This window comes from Saimiri boliviensis, chromosome 1, assembly GCF_048565385.1.
Source record: "Saimiri boliviensis isolate mSaiBol1 chromosome 1, mSaiBol1.pri, whole genome shotgun sequence".
NCBI classification, from domain to species: Eukaryota; Metazoa; Chordata; class Mammalia; order Primates; family Cebidae; genus Saimiri; species Saimiri boliviensis.
In genome coordinates this window covers 275,745,516-275,765,576 of record NC_133449.1, presented here as the reverse complement: position 1 = coordinate 275,765,576, position 20,061 = coordinate 275,745,516, and positions in this window count along the sequence as shown.

Here is a 20,061-nt window from a genome sequence, read left to right as displayed (position 1 = left end):
GTGACATCAGGGTATTCATTTTACATCTTTCCTCAGTTCTGATGTGAGCATTTAGTGCTATATATTTTCCTCTAGACATAGCTTTAAATGTGTCCCAAAGATTCTGGTATGGTGTATCTTCATTCTCACTGGTTTCGAAGAACATCTTTATTTCTGCCTTCATTAGAATAGTTTCAGAAGGAATATTACCAGCAGATTGTTCAGTCTCCATGTAGTTGTGCAGTTTTTTTGTGAGTTTCTTAATCCTGAGTCCTAATTTTATTGCACGGTGGTCTTAGAGACTGGTTGTGATGATTTCTGTTATGACGGGATTTTCTAAATATACACTCATACATCTTCAAACTGCATCTCTTGAACCTCTGCTTCCGTGGTCACATTGTCACTCTGACTCTTATCTTCCCCCTTCTTTTTATAGACATTCTTTCGATAACATTGGGCCTAGTCTGATAATCTAGGATAATTTTCCCTTCTGAAGATCCTTGATTTAGTACATTTGCAAAGTCCATTTTGTCTTTTAAAGTAACATATTCATAGGTTTGATGGATTTGGACATGGATATCTTGGGTGGTCATTTTTTCTGTTTAATATCAATCAAAAATTATTTTATGTATTGTTATATTTTCAAGTTTTATCACCAAACACCTATTATGGGTCACATAACCAATTATGATCAATGATTTTCACTGATGTTTTAACACGTAACTGTATCTGAATAAAGTATGCAGTTTACTTAATATATTGTACTGATGTAAATTTTTGAATTTTGACAAAAGTTCCATGTTTGTGTAAGATGTTAACACTGGAGAAGTGGGTTATAGTTAGCATAAGAATTATCTAAAGCGTCTTTGCAAATTCTCTCTAATTGTATTATTATTCTAAAATAAGTTTCATATAAATAAATAATCATAGTTTGATTGAATATACAATGATGACTCCCCCCCCATACCTTATGTATGTAATGAAGCATCTCAAATATATTTACTTTATATTAGTCAGGTATATCAATTAATTGCATTACATTTTACATTGTATTTGATGCATGATTAGCTGAAAATGTGCATTTTCAATTTTATTTGCAGCTTAGTATTGGTAACAATTATATTTTTCTATCATATTATTAATATTCTGAAAGATATATTCTTAAAAATGTGCTATTTTTTAGTTTTTAAAATTACTTTATTGTGTTAGGTGACATCATAAATAATATGACTTTTATATAATCTTTATCTCAGGAAAATGAAATCAGAACTGAGATCACAGTGAGTACCCAATTCAGATTTTCCAAAATTATTCTACTGACATATAAATGTGTCTTACCAGTGATTGAAACATTTTATTGTGTTAGTATTTCTGTCATACTTGTGAATCAGTTTGAAATATTAGTAGTCAGTGAGTTTTTGGTACTGAACTGACTATAATAAAATTCATCTTTCTTGTTTTTGTTTTTTGACCACTCAGTGGGCAAATAAAAATAAAAATAGAGTATTATTATATTCTATCATGAATATGTAAAATGAGTAAGCTCAAAGTGTTAGTAAGAAGATAATAAAGCCATATAACAGTTTATGTGAGCAAATCGTATTTCATCCCAGTAATTTTTAAGGCCCTATTTTCTGAGTTTGTAAAATATGTTTTCATAATTTAAAATTTGATATATGCTTTTATTTATTTTTATAATATTATTGTTCATCTTAAACCAAATTTTTAGGTGTTGATTTTAAACAAAAATCTATTCAAGATACATAGAGAAAAGTAAACACTTACACACTATTGGTAGGAATTTAAATTAGTTTAGTCACAGTTGAAAGCAATTAGGTGATTTCTCAGGGAACCTAGAACTATTGTTTGACCACTCTTTCCCATTACTGGCTATATAGCCACAATAAAACAAATCACTCTACTGAAAAGACACACATACTCATATGTTCAATGCAGTACTATTAAAAATAGCAAAGATATGGAATCAATCCATGTGTTCATCAGTAGTGAATTGTAATAAAATGTAGTACATATATACTACAGAATACTACACAGACATAAAAAATAACAAAATCATGTCCTCTGCAGCAACATGGATGTAGCTGGACGCCATTATCTAAAGTGAATTCCTACAGGAACAAAAAACCAAATGCCACAGGTTCTTGTTTACAAGTGGGAACTAAACATTAGGTACACATGGACATAACCATGACAACAATAGACTCTGGGGACTATTAGAGAATCAAGGGAGGAAGGGGATCAGGTTTGAAAAATTACTGGGTATTATTCTCACTACCTTTTTGATGGGATCAATCACACTCGCACTAAATCTCAGTATCACGCTATATATACTCATGTATAAACCTGCACATATACCATCTAAATCTAAAATAAAAGTTGAAATTAGTAAAATAGAAATTAATTTAAAAAATAAGTTTTAAAATTAATTTCAAAAAGAATAGAAGTTTTAATTAATAAATTCCAGAAAATAAGTGAGGTTTTCAAAGATAAATATGGGTTGGTAGTTAAGAATATTTAAATGACATGATTATCAACTATATAATGTTAAATGTTAAATATAATGCATGATAAATTGAAATGGTACAGTTTGCTCAATATTTTAAAATTAAACAGCATTATTTCCAACATAAAATCCATTTTATAAATATGTTTTCTGAACCTGTATTATACTAAGGTTTTTGGAGTTCATAAATACGTATGTTTAAAAGTGGCCTAAGCTAAATTTTTAAAATTTAGAAAAAAACTTGAATCAAGAGAAAGTTAAGAAAAACATATGAACAAAATATTTTAGTTGAAAAATAAATATATCCAAAGCAAAACAAAAAACAAAACTAAACAAATCAATGTAATAATAAACAAAAGCCTTGGTGACATCTTTAATCCCCACCCTAATTAGACATGGTTCTTTAATCAATGAAGGTAAGTATTTTCTTAACCCAAAAAAGTTCATTATTCATAAGTAGCAGGCAGGATGGTGAAATGACAAAATGATAATTGAGAAGGCAGGTAAAGGTTTATGTTACCATTTGTTAATTAGTTAATTAATTACTTCAACAGCTTTTCATTAATTCCCAATGACAGGGAGGTATTTGAAAAGTGCTGGGCAACGTTAGTTTTTAGGTGCATGCAGCTAATAAATTAGGAAACATTAAGTAAACAAGAACCAAAATAGTTACTTTGTAATCAATTATAATTGTAAACAAGTGCTCTGGAGGGAAAATATTCAAGTTATTAACATTGCTATGCAGATATGTTATATGCATAGGTAACATGTGAAGACATTTACATCTCATGTACTGAGTTTGTTCAATAAGGTCTGGCAGACTGTATCAATTCAGAGAACTTAGGAACTTGTATGCTTAGTCCATGTCTCCTACAATGTGGCCTTATACTTTAATGAATCATTTAATTTCTGTTTGTTTCACTTCTCTTATCTATAAAATAAAGTTCTTGGTGACCCTATTTTTAGTTATTTAAACAAATGTCTTTTTTGTTCTCAAAGTTAAACTTTGTTCCTCTTTCAATAATCTAACAAGCTAAATTAGATCAGTGCTACGTGATGGTTTATTTAATATATTTCATTACTGATTAAATATGTCTGAATACAAGTATGTAACAGTCAAGCTAATGTTACTATGAGATGCACCTTAGTAAATATAAAAATAAGTGCATTACAAATACATCATTATCCTTCCAACAAAGGTAATCACCAGAAATATTGTACTCTAAAGATGAAGATAAATTCAGCAATGATTAATGACATGAAACTATATTATAAAATATAAAAATTAGTAATCATTTTACTATTATTTTCATTTATTATGCAATATGCAAACATATTGCCCTTTTTCTTTCTTAAATGTTATTCAACTTTTTTGAATTTAATGTTTTTCAAATAATATTAAAATTAACTATAATGTGTTCATGTTGCTTTAATTTTATGAAAATAAAATACATAAGTGTTCAAAAAATGTTTTGCTGTTTCATTAGCACTAACTGATCTTATTTTTAAGTCTAGAAGGTCTGATATTCAATACTTTAATAAATTATGCTTTGAAACTCTTCGTTGAACTAAACTGATTCAAAATATTATTTTATGCTTTCCTCATATGAGTTTAGAATCACAGAGTGAAAATTGATTCTCTAATGGAGAAAGACATTGAAAGTAAAGGCTTGCTGTGTTTTTTATTTTAGTCAAGGTGAGTGCTCACTTCTAGGTATTGAAATTTACTTTTTCTAACTTTAGAAAAGTGTTTCATGTCAAGTTAAGTCTCTGAGGTACTAATGCCAGACTTCTAATAAAATAAGAATAAGATTAGGCTCACATACCTTCTCAAATAAACTGTAATATATGCAATGACTATGAAAGTGCCTGGCATATTTAAAAGATATATTTAATATACATAATCAGCCATTCGATGAAAGCACTTGTCCTTTTTATACATTTACTTTGAGAAGCAACAAAATAAAGGTGACCTAAGAATTCTATTCTAGTTTGCTTTAAAAGGTTTGACTGATTGATAGTAACTGACAGCAGAAACCAAAAGGAAGTTCAAAAAGATTTCTCTATAAAAGTAAGTATGCACCATGATTGATGTCTGTTATGAATGAAGCGTTGACAGCTACATCAAGAAGATTAGTATCTTCCATATTCCTTTTCTAACTTCTTGAGGAACCGAAAGTGCCTTTAAATATCAGGATCACAGGGATGAATGGCTAAGAGATTAACATTAACACAGAAACAAACAAAGATTTCCGTAGGATCTTTATTTTCCTGTCTCCTCTCTCTTTTCTTTCTCTCCTTCACCACCCACCATATTTTATATTAAAACATAGAGAATGCCGTGCCATTTCTCTAATACCTTACATGGTTACACAATTTACTTCTTCTAATTAAGTTTACTACCCTGGCTTGGATATACTCTTAGTAACAATTTCCTTAACTTTGTAAATTCCCTATTCTTTAACATTGCTTTCACAGAATTCCTTAATATTGTTTTCATAACACACACACACACACACACACACACACACACACACACACACACCATCTTCCAAGTTATTTCAAACAAATTCTAACTCTATGGTAATATTTTTATCCTGAGTAATTGAAGCTCAGAGCTATTTGATTCATGCTACACATGGACATTTTCGGCTACTTACTTTTTCATATAAATATAGTATTTCACAGATTTGTATATATACTGTCAACTCTAAACCTAAGCACCGCCATCTTATAGAGATGACACCTGGGCCCTGGGCGGAGGTGTAGTTCTCAGAACTGTTATTGTACTGCAATTCTCAGAAGTGTTATTTTCTAATGGTAAAAAATTTCCACTGCTACCCTCCTCCCCTTGCAACAAACCGCTAACTTTAGCTTCTGTACAGACAGCTTGCCTTGCACACCCCTGTGTCCCTCTGAACAAGGAAAGGATGTAGTTTTGTAGCTTAAATGCCTTGCTCCCCCTGAGCTCAGGGCCATGGGTTGGAGAGATGAGTCCTCTGTGGCCGCTGGCAATAAAGACCCTGCAATTTGGCGTACTTTTGTCTTGGTGTTGATTTTCTCTGCTTACTCCAGTGCAACACTATACAAGCCTTTACTTACTTAAAGAATGCAGACACATTTTTACCTATCAATTAATGTTATATATTGGAGAATGTAACTTTTCTACAAAGTTGATTATAGTAAAAATTCAAAACACCACTGTTCATGCAGATGGTTTGTACCACGATGTGCTTTCCTTACCTGCTGGCTAATATAATTCTCCATTATAACACATGTTAGAGTAAAAGTATTTCACGTAAGAAGAATATTTTAGGCAATAGAATATATTATTTATTTTTAATGATTTTTCTAATATAAAACCATGTTTTTGAGCTGGGACAGTGTCTCATGCCTGCAATCCCAGAAATGTAGGAAACCGAGGTACATGGATTGCTTGAGCCCAGGAGTTTGAGACCAGCCTGGAAAATATGGTGAGATCCTGTTGCTACAAAACAAAACAACAACAACAACAAATATATTGCCAGGTATGGTGTCATGTGCTTACAGTCTCAGTTACTAGGGAGGATTGCTTGAGCCCAAAAGGTGGAGGCAGCAGTGAACAATGATAGTGCCACTGCACTCCAGTCTGGGTGATAGAATGAGACACTGCCTCAAAATGAAAATAAAAATAAGCCGTTATTTGTAATGAATCTTACTGTTGTTATGAGAGACTCTTCTTGCATTTCCAGTACACTAATGCATATTTCTTAGCTCACATGTCTTTTAGGTCAGGCAATTACCATCTCTGCTAGTTTGTAGCCATCTCTGTTTGGTGGATTGTTTCTCATACTGTAGATAAACTCTACACATTAGCTTTTCCAAAGTTCATTTTGTTTTTCTATGGGGATAGAACTTTTTTTTTTTTTTTTTTTTTTTTGGTAAATCTGATATTATCACCCCTTTTGCCTTTGTTGTTGTAAATAGCAAAGGTATTCTGTATTTCAAAAATACCTTGTGTACTGCATTAAATACAAGACACTGAAGAGCTGGCCCTTGGCAAAGAAACTTGGGGAAGAGCAAATAGAAATAACTTTTCTAAGTGCAAATATTATTGACATTATTAAGATTTGGAAAATGTTTCACTCCCGCATGAATTCTGTCATGTAAAAGTGTTGCATTAACCAGGCGATATAAGATATATGGTCTTGGAATGTTGATATCTTAAACACAAATTTTCTTATTCTTTAGATAAGTAGATAAGTAAACACTGTTATGACCTACATCACTGATATTTTGAGAATAAAATAGCCATTGTTTTATTTTGAAACGAAATGAACACAAGGTGTAGCAAACTGGTTCGAAAACTAACTCCTGGCAAGGAGAGTTAAATCAACTAGAGAGAGCAAGTTGCAAAACCATGTTAGGTTTCAGGGAGTGACAGGTAATATTCTCTATGTTTAATATAACATAGGATGAGTAGGGGAAGAGAGAAGAAAGAGGAAGGAGGGGATATGAAAATAAAGGTGACTGGAGAGAGAAATCCTTGCTGTGTTTCTGTGCTGTTAACTTCTGAACCATTCATCCATTCTATCCTGATATTCAAAGGCAGTATTGGTTCCTCAAGAAGTTAAAAAGGAACATGGAAGATACTAACGTTTTTGATGTAGTTGTCAAGAAAACAACCCCCAAATCTCCATCACAGCTAGATCCACTTCTGGTAGAGTTATATGTTGTTGTATACAAATTGCATTGAACAATTTTTCAGTTTTCTTTTATGTTCACTTTGGCAACACTTTTCTGGAAGTAAACGTACACTGAAATAAAAATTTTCTAAATTGATCACTCTTTAGTGTGGCATCAGAATAAAAGTAGGTGCCAAATAAATGTATCAAGATGGTTGCAAAACATCAAGTAGCATTTCTGAAACAAGTTTGTGGTGATGCTCAATGTTAATGGAAAAAGAAAAAAGACAATTAAATTTCTCTCAGAAAGTTGCAATACATTTTAGAATATCAAAGCCTACAAAGTCAGCAAAGTTAGCAGTTAAAAAGGATCTACACATTTACAATTTGCACAAATTTTCCAATTTATGCTATACTTTAGTTATATAGTCACATATATCTTCAAAAGCTCAGAAATCAAACATAAAGGAGAATAATTCTTGTTTTTTTTTTTTTTTTTTTTTTTTTTTGAGACGGACTCTCACTCTGTCGCCAGGCGTGCCAGGTTGGAGTGCAGTGGCACAATCTCGGCTTCCCGCGCCTGGCCGAGAAGAATCTATTTTGGCTTATTAACTTTCCTGGTAACTCTACCGTTTTTCATCAACACATTATGTGGACAAACTACTGTATAAATCAAGCCATTGAAGACACATAAATTATTTTTGACTAATTGTTAGGATTCAGAAACCTATGCATAGGAAAGATGACTTTGGTAAACCTCAGTTTGAAGGTGTAAATAGTTAATTATATTTACTGAGCCATAATTGTCACAACACATTTTAAAAATTATTTAAAAGTATGGACTCAATAAGATTATCAAATTAGGTCACCTATAGAAATATGCCTGAGTCTCTTTTAAGTGAGCAGATTCTTGTGTACAAGGTTGAAGAAACACATTTTTTGTGTTACATTAAATTAATTATAAATGTTAAGGATAATGCTGAATTCATAACATCTTGCCTTTCCATTTGTAGAAAAAAGAGTTACTACTTAATACTGTCTTCCAGCAGTTACTAAAATATAAGATATCTTTCCTTGGTATTAAATATTATTAATGTTATGTGAAAAGATGCTTCTGTCACTGAAAACACCATTGATATCCCACTGTTAATATTAATACATATCACAGATGAAATAAATAAGCTTTAAAACTACCACAGACTCAAAATAAGAATTCTCAAGTGCTCGCATTCCAAATCATAGTTCTTCTGTTAATACTTGATATTAGATATGTATGGACATCTATAAAATATGTGAAATTTAAAAGTCAAGTGAGAATACAAAATCATATCCTTAAATGGAAGGCAATATGTTTTTGGAATTAGGAAACTCTTTGTTACAAAAGTAAAGTATTTGATTTTTGCATGCTAATTAAAGTAATATATCATGATAAAGTGAATGCCATTAAAAATTATATTCTGACTTATAAGAAGAACTTTATTTTTTAACAAAGTGGAAAATAAATACTTCTTTGAATATTCATATATGCAATGCATCTTTACTACATTTTAAGAAAATCAATTAATTTAAATTTTGTGATAACTCTGTCAACAAAGTAGCTCCACTTTGAAGATAAGGAAACTAAAGCTCAGGAAAGTTAATTTGTTATGAAGTTATGTAATCTCTCAATAGCAAATTCAGGATTCAAATCAGAAAGTCTAATTCCACGAGCCTAATTTCTGCCCACCATGTATATTAATTCTCATTTTTATATTGAACTATTGAAAATCAATGAATATGATTTAAATACCCTAAAAGAAGTAACCACATCTCTTTTAAGCTTCAGAAATAGGTAAGTAACATGATGGAAATATAGAAAAACAAGGAAGTTCATAGAAGACTAAGTTTAAATCAATTGGCCAACAAATTAAGCAACACACCTAAAAAAAAAAAACTCAAGAAAAATTTAAATTAAATATTTAATTTTCAACAAACATATAGAATGTAGTTCACTACATCTATTACTTCTTACATTTTTCTAGGTGTTATGAAATAGTGTCATGTATTTCAGGCAGTATTGCATTCATTAGAATAAAAAGTAGTAATCTTGCTAGTCTAAGCATGACCATGATGGTGTTTAAGGCTCTTCTCTGAAAGGCAATGTATTCTAGCTGAAAAGTTGGGTAAAGAGTTGCTCGGTCATGTTCAGATCTGCATTTGTGCTTCAGTAATTAAAAAAAAAATGTCAAATAGTTTGAAATTTGAAAGTTGTTTTAAATGAGGAAGCTGAGGGAAGTTTTACAGTTTTTACTTATGTTTTATTTTTCATAACATGGACATAATTACACAATCCTTTCTTCATTGTTTTCACTGCTTTATGATCCAGGTGTCTGAACTGATAGCTACAATTTGGACATGTACATGAATTAAAGAACTGCTTTTATAAAATTAGAATCAATACGCTGTATGAGGCACTGAACAATTTTAAAGACATACAGATAACCTGTGGCTCCTATTTCAAAAGCATCTTGGCATAAGGAGAAGGGGACATTTTGGTTGAATCTGGAAAAGTGAGAAAATAAAGAACTGTACATGAAATATCAATTTTTCCAAGAAATTAAGAGCTGGGTGCAGATTAAAAGTATGTTAGGTGGCCAAAACAGAAGATATGTAGAGGAATATAGATGATAGACAACACAGAATAAGACTAAGAAAGATTTACCTCAGTTTTTGTGCCATTCTAAGTGGTGAGACTACCCAAAAATCTAGACTTTCCTTGACTTAATTTATTTCTAAAAAAAAAAAAAAAAGTATGATTAAATAAATTAGGGCATCTCAATAGTGAGCCTAAGAAAAAAACAAGGTAGAAGCACAAATCATAATTACAACTAATTGCCTATTCCTAGTTGACAACCAGCAATTTATCTTTAACAATCAACATTGAATATAAATATGATTCTTAAATATCTGTCCGTAACTTGTGATCCCTGGATTTTTCCTGGATCACTGTTTCTGTTTTAACTTTTGCTTCTGTTGTCAGTTTCAGAACGCTACAATTTTCAGATATTTCTATTAATAATCTAATTTTTAAATATGTTTTAACTTTTAAAATGAGAATTCAAATAAAATTCAAATAATGTGAAAACTGTATTACAAAAAACTTGAGCATACTACAAAAAGTCTTAGAATTACTGATCAAATCTATGCATGTCAATAGCTATTATTATCAGATAGAAAATTGGAAAAATATGGTGTGTACCTTATATGCTTATATGTCATGTTCACCTCCCTACTCCTGTAAAACAATCATGACTGAAGTTATTATGTTTTCTAGACTCTTCTAGAAATTTCAATTGTTTGTTTCATTAAAAAAATCTTCTGAGATATTTTCCTTTGATCATTAATTGTATCAACACAGAAACGTCTTTGATATTTTCCTAGCATAGTCTTAACACTTTTAGGAAAAAAAATATGTTAATTTAGCTCCTAACCCCCAAGTGATATTTGCATCAGATTAAAGATACTTTAAAATACTGACACTTGACAAAAAGTGCATGTGATCACTTTGAACTAAATCCAAATATACAGTGGCCTGCCAAACTTGTCTTCAAATGTCATTAATCTTGAAAATAATCAGGCACCAAAAGCCACAGGCACCTATATTTCTGATATTACAGTCTTATAGCCATGAAATAAATCAAAGTGACAATTTGGAATATGCATTATTGATATAGGTTGGCCTTCCTTCTGTAAGATAGAAATTGCTGGCCTCTCCAGGAATAGAAGCCAGAAAACTAAAACAAAATTTTAACTGTCATAAGCTTGCCCAAATGCTCAATTGTCATTCATTAACTTATTGTCCCCCACTATGTGTGGCAAGAAGCCGCTGAAATCTAGTGTTCATTCTATTAGCCACATAAGACTACACCTGTTAGGATGGCCATTATCTAAAATTTGAAAGATAATAAGTATTAGCAAGGACATGCAGAAAAGGAAACTTGTGCACTGTTGGTGGGACTGTAAATTAGCACAGCCACTATGGAAAAGAGTATAGAGCTTCATCAAAAAATTAAAAGTAGAAATCCATCATTGCTATTTTGGGATGTGAATGTGTGTGTGTGTATATATATACATATATGAGAGAGAGAGAGAGAGAAAGAAAGATACATAAGTTATATATAGATAGATAGATATAGATATATAGATATAGATATATAGATATATACACATATATACATATGGAATGAAATTGATATCTCATAGATATCTACACTCCCACATTCATTGCAGCATTATTCACAAAAGCCATCATGTGAATAACTCAAGTGTCTGCCCATGGCTAAATGAATAAAGAATATATAATACATAAATGTGATGTATCAATATCACATATATTTCATATATGTGAATGTGATATATATACAACATTTCAAATATATGACTTTCATGTATGTATGTATAATGAAATATTGTTCAGCCATAAAAATGTAAAAAATTGGGGGGAGGGAGTAGGGTCAAGATGGCTGATTAGAAGCAGCTGCCTTCCGGGGCTCCCTTTGAAAAAACACATAATAAGCATGTGAATCCTTCATCAGTAACCAAGGTATCCAGGTTTCCTCATCAAAATTCATAGATGTCTGGCATGACCCACAGAGAGAAGGAAGACCAGTGTGGTGCAGGGCCCACCTGAGAGCCACACAGGGAAGGGGAACCCCCTCCCACTAGCCAAGGGAAACAATGAGTGTGCACTCCACTCAGTCCTGGAAACTGCTTTTTCCATGGAACTTTGCAGCCCACAGATGGGTAGATAACACTCATGAACCCAGGCTACCGGGGCCTACCTTCCCAACCCTGGAACATGCAGGTTCTTAAAGCCTCTCAGCTGGAATCTGCTTAAGCCTGCTCAACTCCCTGTGTTGGGGCATGGAGTGGGGACCAGCATTGATTGTGGCTGGCTGCTATCTAAGCCATTTAAGCTCCTTGGGGGAGGGGCAGCACCCATCACTGGGACTTGCAACTGCCTAACAGGCTGAGCTCCCTGGGGAGGGGAAGCACCCATTTTTATAGCTCCAGGCCATGCTTTTCCCCTGCTGGAGCTAAGGAGTCCGGACAGCATGGTCTCAAGTCTTGTACCCACAGCCCAACATGCCAGCTGTGGCAGTCAGCTGCCAGAGTGCCCCTTCAGGTCTAACCCTGACCCATCCTTCCTTACTGGGTTGGTGGGGGCATTCCCGTAGGATCTCCAGTAACTCCAGACAGGGGCTCAGGGATAGAATTTGAATCTCCCTGGGCCTGAGCCCCAGGGGCAGAGGTGCCCAAGTCTCTGTGGACTTAGCCTCTCCTCCTGGTAGTTCTGAGGAATCCAGGTAGCCCAGATAAGTGGGTTTCCCCCTAGCAACGCACTCCTTCTCCACCAAGGGACAAAGTGCTTCATTAAACGGGTCCCGCTCCCTGTGCCACCCAACTGGGTGAGACCCTCAAACAGGGGTTGCCAGACACTCCATACAAGAGTGATCCTACTGACATCAGGTTGGTGCCCCTCAAGGTCAGAGGACCCAGAAGAAGGAACAGGCACCCACATTTTCTGCTCTCTGGCTTTCTTGAGTGACATGTCCAGTCACAGGAATGAGTCAGATGAATAAGGCCTTGAGGCAAACCACCAACAAACTGCAGCAGCCCGACAGAAGAGGGATCCAACTACTAAAAGAAAAACAAAAATGCAAACTACTACTAGAGAATACTATAAACACCTCTAGGCAAATAAAGCAGAAAATCTAAGAAATGGAAAAATTTCTGGAAGCATACACCCTATCAACACTAAACGAGGAAGTTGAATCCTTGAATAGACCAATAACAAGCTTCGAAGTTGAGGCAGTAAATAGACTACCAACAAAGAAAAGCCCAGGACCAGATGAAGTCACAGCCAAATTCTACCAGAAATACAAAGAGGAGCTGGTAAACATTTCTTCTGAAATTATTCCAAACAATTGAAAAGGAGGGACTCCTTCCTAACTCATTTTACGAAGTCAACACTATTGCAGCACTATTTACAATAGCAAAGACATGGAGCCAACCCAAACACCCATCAATGATAGACTGGATAAAGAAAATGTCTTACATATATACCATGGAATACTATGCAGCCATAAAAAGAATGAGATCATGTCCTTTGCAGGGACATGGATGAAGCTGGAAGCCATAATCCTCAGCAAACTAACACAGAAACAGAAAAACCAAACACCACATGTTCTCACTCGTAAATGGTAGTTGAAATTGAGAACACATCGACACAGAGGGAAATAACAAACACCAAGGCCTGATGGAGAATGGGGAATGAGGGGAGAGAATTAACAGGATGGCTCAATAGGGGCATCAAGCCACCATGGCACTCATATACCTATTCAAAACACCTCCATGTTCTGCACATGAATCCTGATTTTTTTTTTTTAGAAGAAATAAAGGAAAAAAATGAAAAAAATTCTGCCATGTGGAACAACATTGATGAAACTGGAAGGCATTTTGCTAAGTCAAGTAAGCCAGACATAGAAAGACTAATACTGCATAATTTCAGTCATGTGGAATGTTAAAAGCCTGAAATTACAGAAACAGAATAGAAGGATGATTACAAGGGGTTGGAGGTGTGATAAAATGGGGAGATATTAGCCAGAGTAGAAACTTTCACTTATAAGATGAACAAGTTTTGGAGGCCTAGTGCATAGCATGATGACTACAGTTAATAAAATGTACAATGCTTGGCATTTGCTAGGGAAGTGGATCTTAGATATTCTCACCACATACCCACAAAAAAGGTAATCATACGATGTGCAGTCATAGTAATTAGTTTACTTATAGTAATTTTTTCACTATGTATATGTATCAAAAAATCACATAGTACACCTTAAATCTGTACAATTATTTGGTGAATTCCATTCAAGAAGCTGGAAACAGTATAATCTAAAAGATATTACTTTTCTCATTCTCACAAAATACATACCCCCATTATTTCAAAAATTATGTGTAAATGTTAAGCCTATCAAAAATAGTTTTAATATAGCATTCTTTCCTTTTAAAATTGAATTTATTATTCATAAATAAGTGTATTAAATGTGAATTGTTGGACTTTGGGTAGGTATGCTTAATTGAATGTCGTTATTTTTAAAGTAACAAATATATCTCACATGACAGTTGTCTTTTAAATGTATATATTTGTATCTTAGTGTGTTATAGTGTGCTTATTTGTATATATGCACACATATGTTTTAATATACATATATAAAGACATATGTGTACATACATATGCATTAGCATGAGTATATATACATTCAAATCTATTTTATATTCAGACTTTGAGCCTGTCATTGTGCTTGAACTTACATTATTGCTGAATTCATTCTAAAGCAGTGAACCTCTTGATGCGTTAAAAATTAATTAATCTAAGTAAGTTCATTATCATTTAAGATCTATTTTAGCTACACATTTTAATATTCTGTTTTCGTTGCAGAGCTATTTAGTCACAGCTATTCATGGATAATAAGTCATTTATTACTCATTAACTGTTAGGACGGATGTGGATATTCATTATAGCCAGACAACAGACTCATTTAACTGCGTACAGTACATGATTATATACCACTCCAACGACTAGAATGCAAATTCCATCTCACATTAGTTTTCTTTTATTTATTTGCCATTCACTCATATATATTTCCTTTACTACTTTACTGCCAGAAGATCACTGAGTTTTGATTTTAAAAAGAAATAAAAAGAAGAAAAAACACAAATGTTGAGAGTGAAAAGTACATAATTTAGAAGGATGGTTCTATCTGCTGTGACTCATGTGGACTCTTAAACTTGTGTATGATACCATGCTTCCCTTGTTGCAAATTTATGCCCTAGTCAGCTTAACCTTAAACCAGATGAGTTTCAGCTTTTCCATGCAGAAGGCCTTAACAAATCATCATTGAGTGGTCACAGTAAGAAACCTTAGTGAGGCTTCAATAAAATGCAAGAATTTGCTGCCTCTCTTTCCTGAAGGATAGAATATCAGTTTAAATTGCATGAAGGAATATTAAAAAGTGCATTTTATAATTTATTTTATAAAATTAACATTTATAAATTAGTGAGTATACGTGCAGAAATCAAACATTTCTCATGTTACTTTGCTTTACTATGTAGCTAGCAGTTTTCATCCTCAAATTCATAAATGGCAAATTATTTTGTTAATGTAATATGCTGAAAATATGGGTGAATTAGTAATGCCATTTGATGAAGACCCATTCTTAATTTTAATCCAGTGCAATCTATCATATGCACTTACTGTTTTTACAAACAGGATTAAGTGTTTTTTAGGTCTTATCATTTTGCTATTGCTCAATCCAGTTTCACATTATATCAGTGTCCGCATGAGTATGTTTCATTGTTGTTTTCTGTACATCTACTAATTACTATTCCACATCCAACTGGCTCTTAACATTCTAAGATTCTTATAATTGTCTTTCTATCACTACAGACAATCTTGCAATGGGCACCTTTGTATGTATCTACTTACAGATGTACATAAGAAATTTGTTTCACTTTTCGGGGGGAAGATATACCCATGAGAAGTAGAAACGCCATCTTGTTGATGTGTATACTTAATTTAACTAAATACTGCCAGGTAACATTCTTGAATGACCACACTCTGTGCACTTTCATCAATGGGATGATTCCTACTTCCCAAGAGGACCTCAGCGCTTCCTGTCATCCATTTATTCTTGCCAATCTAAATGTCTAAAATGACAATTTATTGGCTGGACACATTGGCTCATGCCTGTAATCCCAGCACTTTGGGAGGCCAAGATGGGTGGGTCACCTGAGGTCAGGAGTTCGAGACCAGCCTGAACAACATGGAGAAATCCCATCTCTACTAAAAATACAAAAGAAAATCAGCTGGGCCTGGTGGTGCATGCCTGTAAACCCACTACTCGGGAGGCTGAGGCTGCTTGAACCTGGGAGGTGAAGGTTGTGGTGAGCCGAGATCACACCATTGCAATCCAGCCTGGGCAACATGAGCAAAACTCTGTTTCAAGAAAAAAAAAAAAAAAAAAAAAAAAAAAAAAAAAAAAAAACAACAACAACAACAAAAAAACAACTTACCATAATTTCCTTTTTTCAGTTCTACAATTGGCAAAAAAAAAAATACACACATCTACTCACAACCCAATTAGCATTTTGGGTTTTGTTTCCTGTAATTTTCCTGTTTATATTGGATATCTATTTTTCAATTTAGTGTTCTGTCTTCTTCTTCTTTTTTTTTTTTTTTTTTTTAAGTAAGCATTGTATTTAGGATAGATTTACATTTACAGAAAATGTGTGAAGGTAGAACAGAGTCTCCATATACCTCCACACTTTGTTTCTCCTACTGTTAATATATTATATTTATATAGTGCATTTTGTATGGTGCATTTAATGAACAGATGTTAATACTTTATTAATAATTGAAGTACATCTTTATCTATTTAAGGACCTCATGCAAGATTGTTTATTACATTATTAGCCATGGTTTGCTGGACTTCTTTTGACTGTAACACTGCCTTAGATTTTTCTTCAATTTATATTCTGAACAGTTTTCAGCCCTGGTCAGGAATTTTATAGCATTACCCTTGACATAATGTGACAATAGAGCTTTATCTGTTGTTATTGGTGATAAGCCATCAATATGACTTATGACTGTTTCTGTTGAGCTTCACTACTTAGCTGAAGTAGTGTTTGGCCGTTTTTCCACTGTGAAGTTCCTTTGTTTTGCCCCTCTCCCTGTTGTACCCTGTGGAAACATGTCATTATGTGCAGCCTACACTTACGGAATGGGAGGTTATGTTCCACTTGGTTGAGTCCAGATCATCTATATAAATGTTTGTAATTCTGCAAAACTACACACACTGATTTCCACATTGTTTGATTTCTACAACCATTTACTTATATAAGTATGAACTTAAGAATATTCATTTTTTTTTACTTTGTAAATGATATGGACCTATACATGACGCTACTACATTTTTGTTAAAATTGTTCCACCTGGAGCCATTGGAAGCTCTTTCAGCTGGCTCCTCTATCTTTTTAACATGGCTTATCATTTTGTTTACATATTTTCCTGGATTTCTGGGTCCACAAAATATTTGTTTCATATTTTATTTTTTCCTACACCAGTCCTTGAGTCAGCCATTTCATGCAAAAGACCTGGTTTCTTTTATTGAAGAAAAGTATTAGAAACAAGATCTAGGTGTTATTTTATGTTCACATTAATATTTCTTGTCATTGTTTCTAGGCACTTTCAGCTAACAGAGCTAGGAAATATATTTGTGTATCCCAATGGATGTATATGCACATATATAAATATTACTATATGTTAATGTCATAATCTACATTCCTTAAACATGAATTTATTCTGATATCTCTAACGCTAATCCATCACCACATGGATCATTCTAGTTTCCTTGTTTATCTGTAAATTGTCATTCCAGTAGTGAGAAACCCATCTCCCACCATCAACCACCCATTTACTTGTCCATTCAATGCCAGTATAGATATTTCAAAATTGATAAACCTTCCTCCTATGGAAACAATATAAACTAGATTATGGTCCATAATATAGCTTCCTTTGCCTTTAGTCTTGGAGAGTCCACAGTCCACTCACTTTCAAAATACCATAGACCTGAGTTTTCCTTGCATCCTTAATCTTTAAATAAGATGTTGTACTTTTGTAATAAGTTACATTTTTCATTTTTTACACTTACTCCTGGATCTCCTGATTTTCTAAATAAATTTTATTTTAATTTATTGTGGTTGATTCTTTATGCTGTAAAATTCTATGAGTTTTCACACATTCATAATTTCATTTACAAAAATGAAAAAAAAAACAATATCATAATAAATTCACCACCATCAAAAATCTCTTTGCTTTACCTACTCAATCTCCCCTCTGCCTTGTTACCCAGGCTGGGGTGCAGTGGCATGATCTCGGCTCACTGCAACCTCCACCTCCCTGGTTCAAGCGATTCTCGTGCCTCAGCCTCCCAACTACCTAGGATTACAGGCGTGTGCCATCATGCCTGGATAATTTTGTATTTTTCGTAGAAACAGGGTTTTTAAGATTTATTCATGTTGCTTCAAAAATTAAAGCTCATTTTTTTTTCAGTGAATCATATTCCATTGGATGACTAGAACAGTTCATTCTTTGACTTATTGAAGGGCATTCTGGTTGCTTCCAATTTGCAGGGAGTGGGTGAGGAAGGGACTGGATAAAGTTGCTCTAATCATTTACAGGCAGGTTTTTGTGTGAACATAAATTTTTAAATTGTTTATGTGACTCCCTAGGAGTGTAATTATATATGATTGTATTATAAGACTGTGTTTACCTTTGTAAGAAATTGCCAAACTGTTTCCCAAAGTTGCTGTACTACTTTGCTTTCTCACTAGAAGAATGAGAGGTTTGGTTGCTCTGTATCCTCACCATCAATATGTATTGTCAGGTTTGGGATTTTAAAGCTTTTCTCATAGGAGGGTAATGGCATATCATTATGGTTTTAACTTGTAATTCCCTAATTACAAATGCTGATGAACATCTTTTCATATGTATATTTGCCATCTCTGTATCTTCTTTGGCAACTTATATGTTCAAATCATAAATAGGTGTATATTTAACTCACATATTAATTGTACTATATGTCTCATTATTTAATTTTAAGACTTTGTTTTATATTTCTTATACAAGTTCTTCATCAGATATATATTTTCAATACTTTCTGAGTCTTTAGTTTGTCTTTTCATTCTCTTAATAGTATCTTTAGCTCAACAAAACTTCTTCAATTTTCATAAAGTCTGACGTTTCCATTTTTGTCCTTAATAAATTGTGCTTTTGGTTTTCCATCTAAAAACTCATCAACAAACTTGAGGTAACAAATCACATCTCATATTTTCTTCTGGATGTTTCATAGTTTTGCATTTCACATTTAGTTCTCTAATCTTTTTGAGTTAACATCTTAGAAAAGTATAACATTTTCCACCTAAATTCATCTTTACATATGGATGTTCAATTATTCCAGCACCAGTTTTTGAAAAGACTGTATTTCCTCTATTGAATTGTCTTTGCTCCTATGTCAACCACTATACTTTTGGTGACAATTTTGTTGTGAACCCGTTTTTTTGGTTCTGTCTTCTGTTGCGTTCATTTCTGTATCTGTTTCTTAGCTAATACTATACTGTTTCTATTACCATAGCTTTGTAATAAGTCATGAAACCTGATAGTGTGAACTCTTGAACTTTGTTTTCTTCAATATTTTGTTGGTTCTTCTAGGTCTTATGTCTGTCCATATAGATTTAGAATTTGTTTGTTGCAAATATCTACAAAATAATTACCTGGGATAGGGATTATATTGAATTCATAGAGAAAATTTATTAGGGTTTGTATTGAATCCATAGACGAAATTTGAAAGAATTGACATTTTGAATAATAGTAGTTCTTCTAATCCATGTCCATGGATTATGCCTTTTTTTTTTTTTTTTTTTAAGATTTTCTTTTATTTCCCTCACCAGAGTTTTGTAGTTTTCCACATTTTGGTATATTTATGTCTATGCATTTACTAATTATTTTATTGTATGTTTAAAATTCCAGTCTTAGTAACATTGAAAAGCAATGTTAGGCTAAGTGCAGTGGCTCACGACTGTAATCCCAGCACTTTGTGAGGCCGAGGCAAGTGGATCACCTGAGCTCAGAAGTTCAAGAGCACCCTGGGCATCATGGTGAAACTCCTTCTATGCTAAAATACAAAACATTAGCTGGGCGTAGTGATGCAGGTCTGCAGTCCCAGCTACTTGGAAGGCTGAAGCCTGAGAATTCCTTGATCCCTGAATGTAGAGATTGCAGTGAGCCAAGATAGA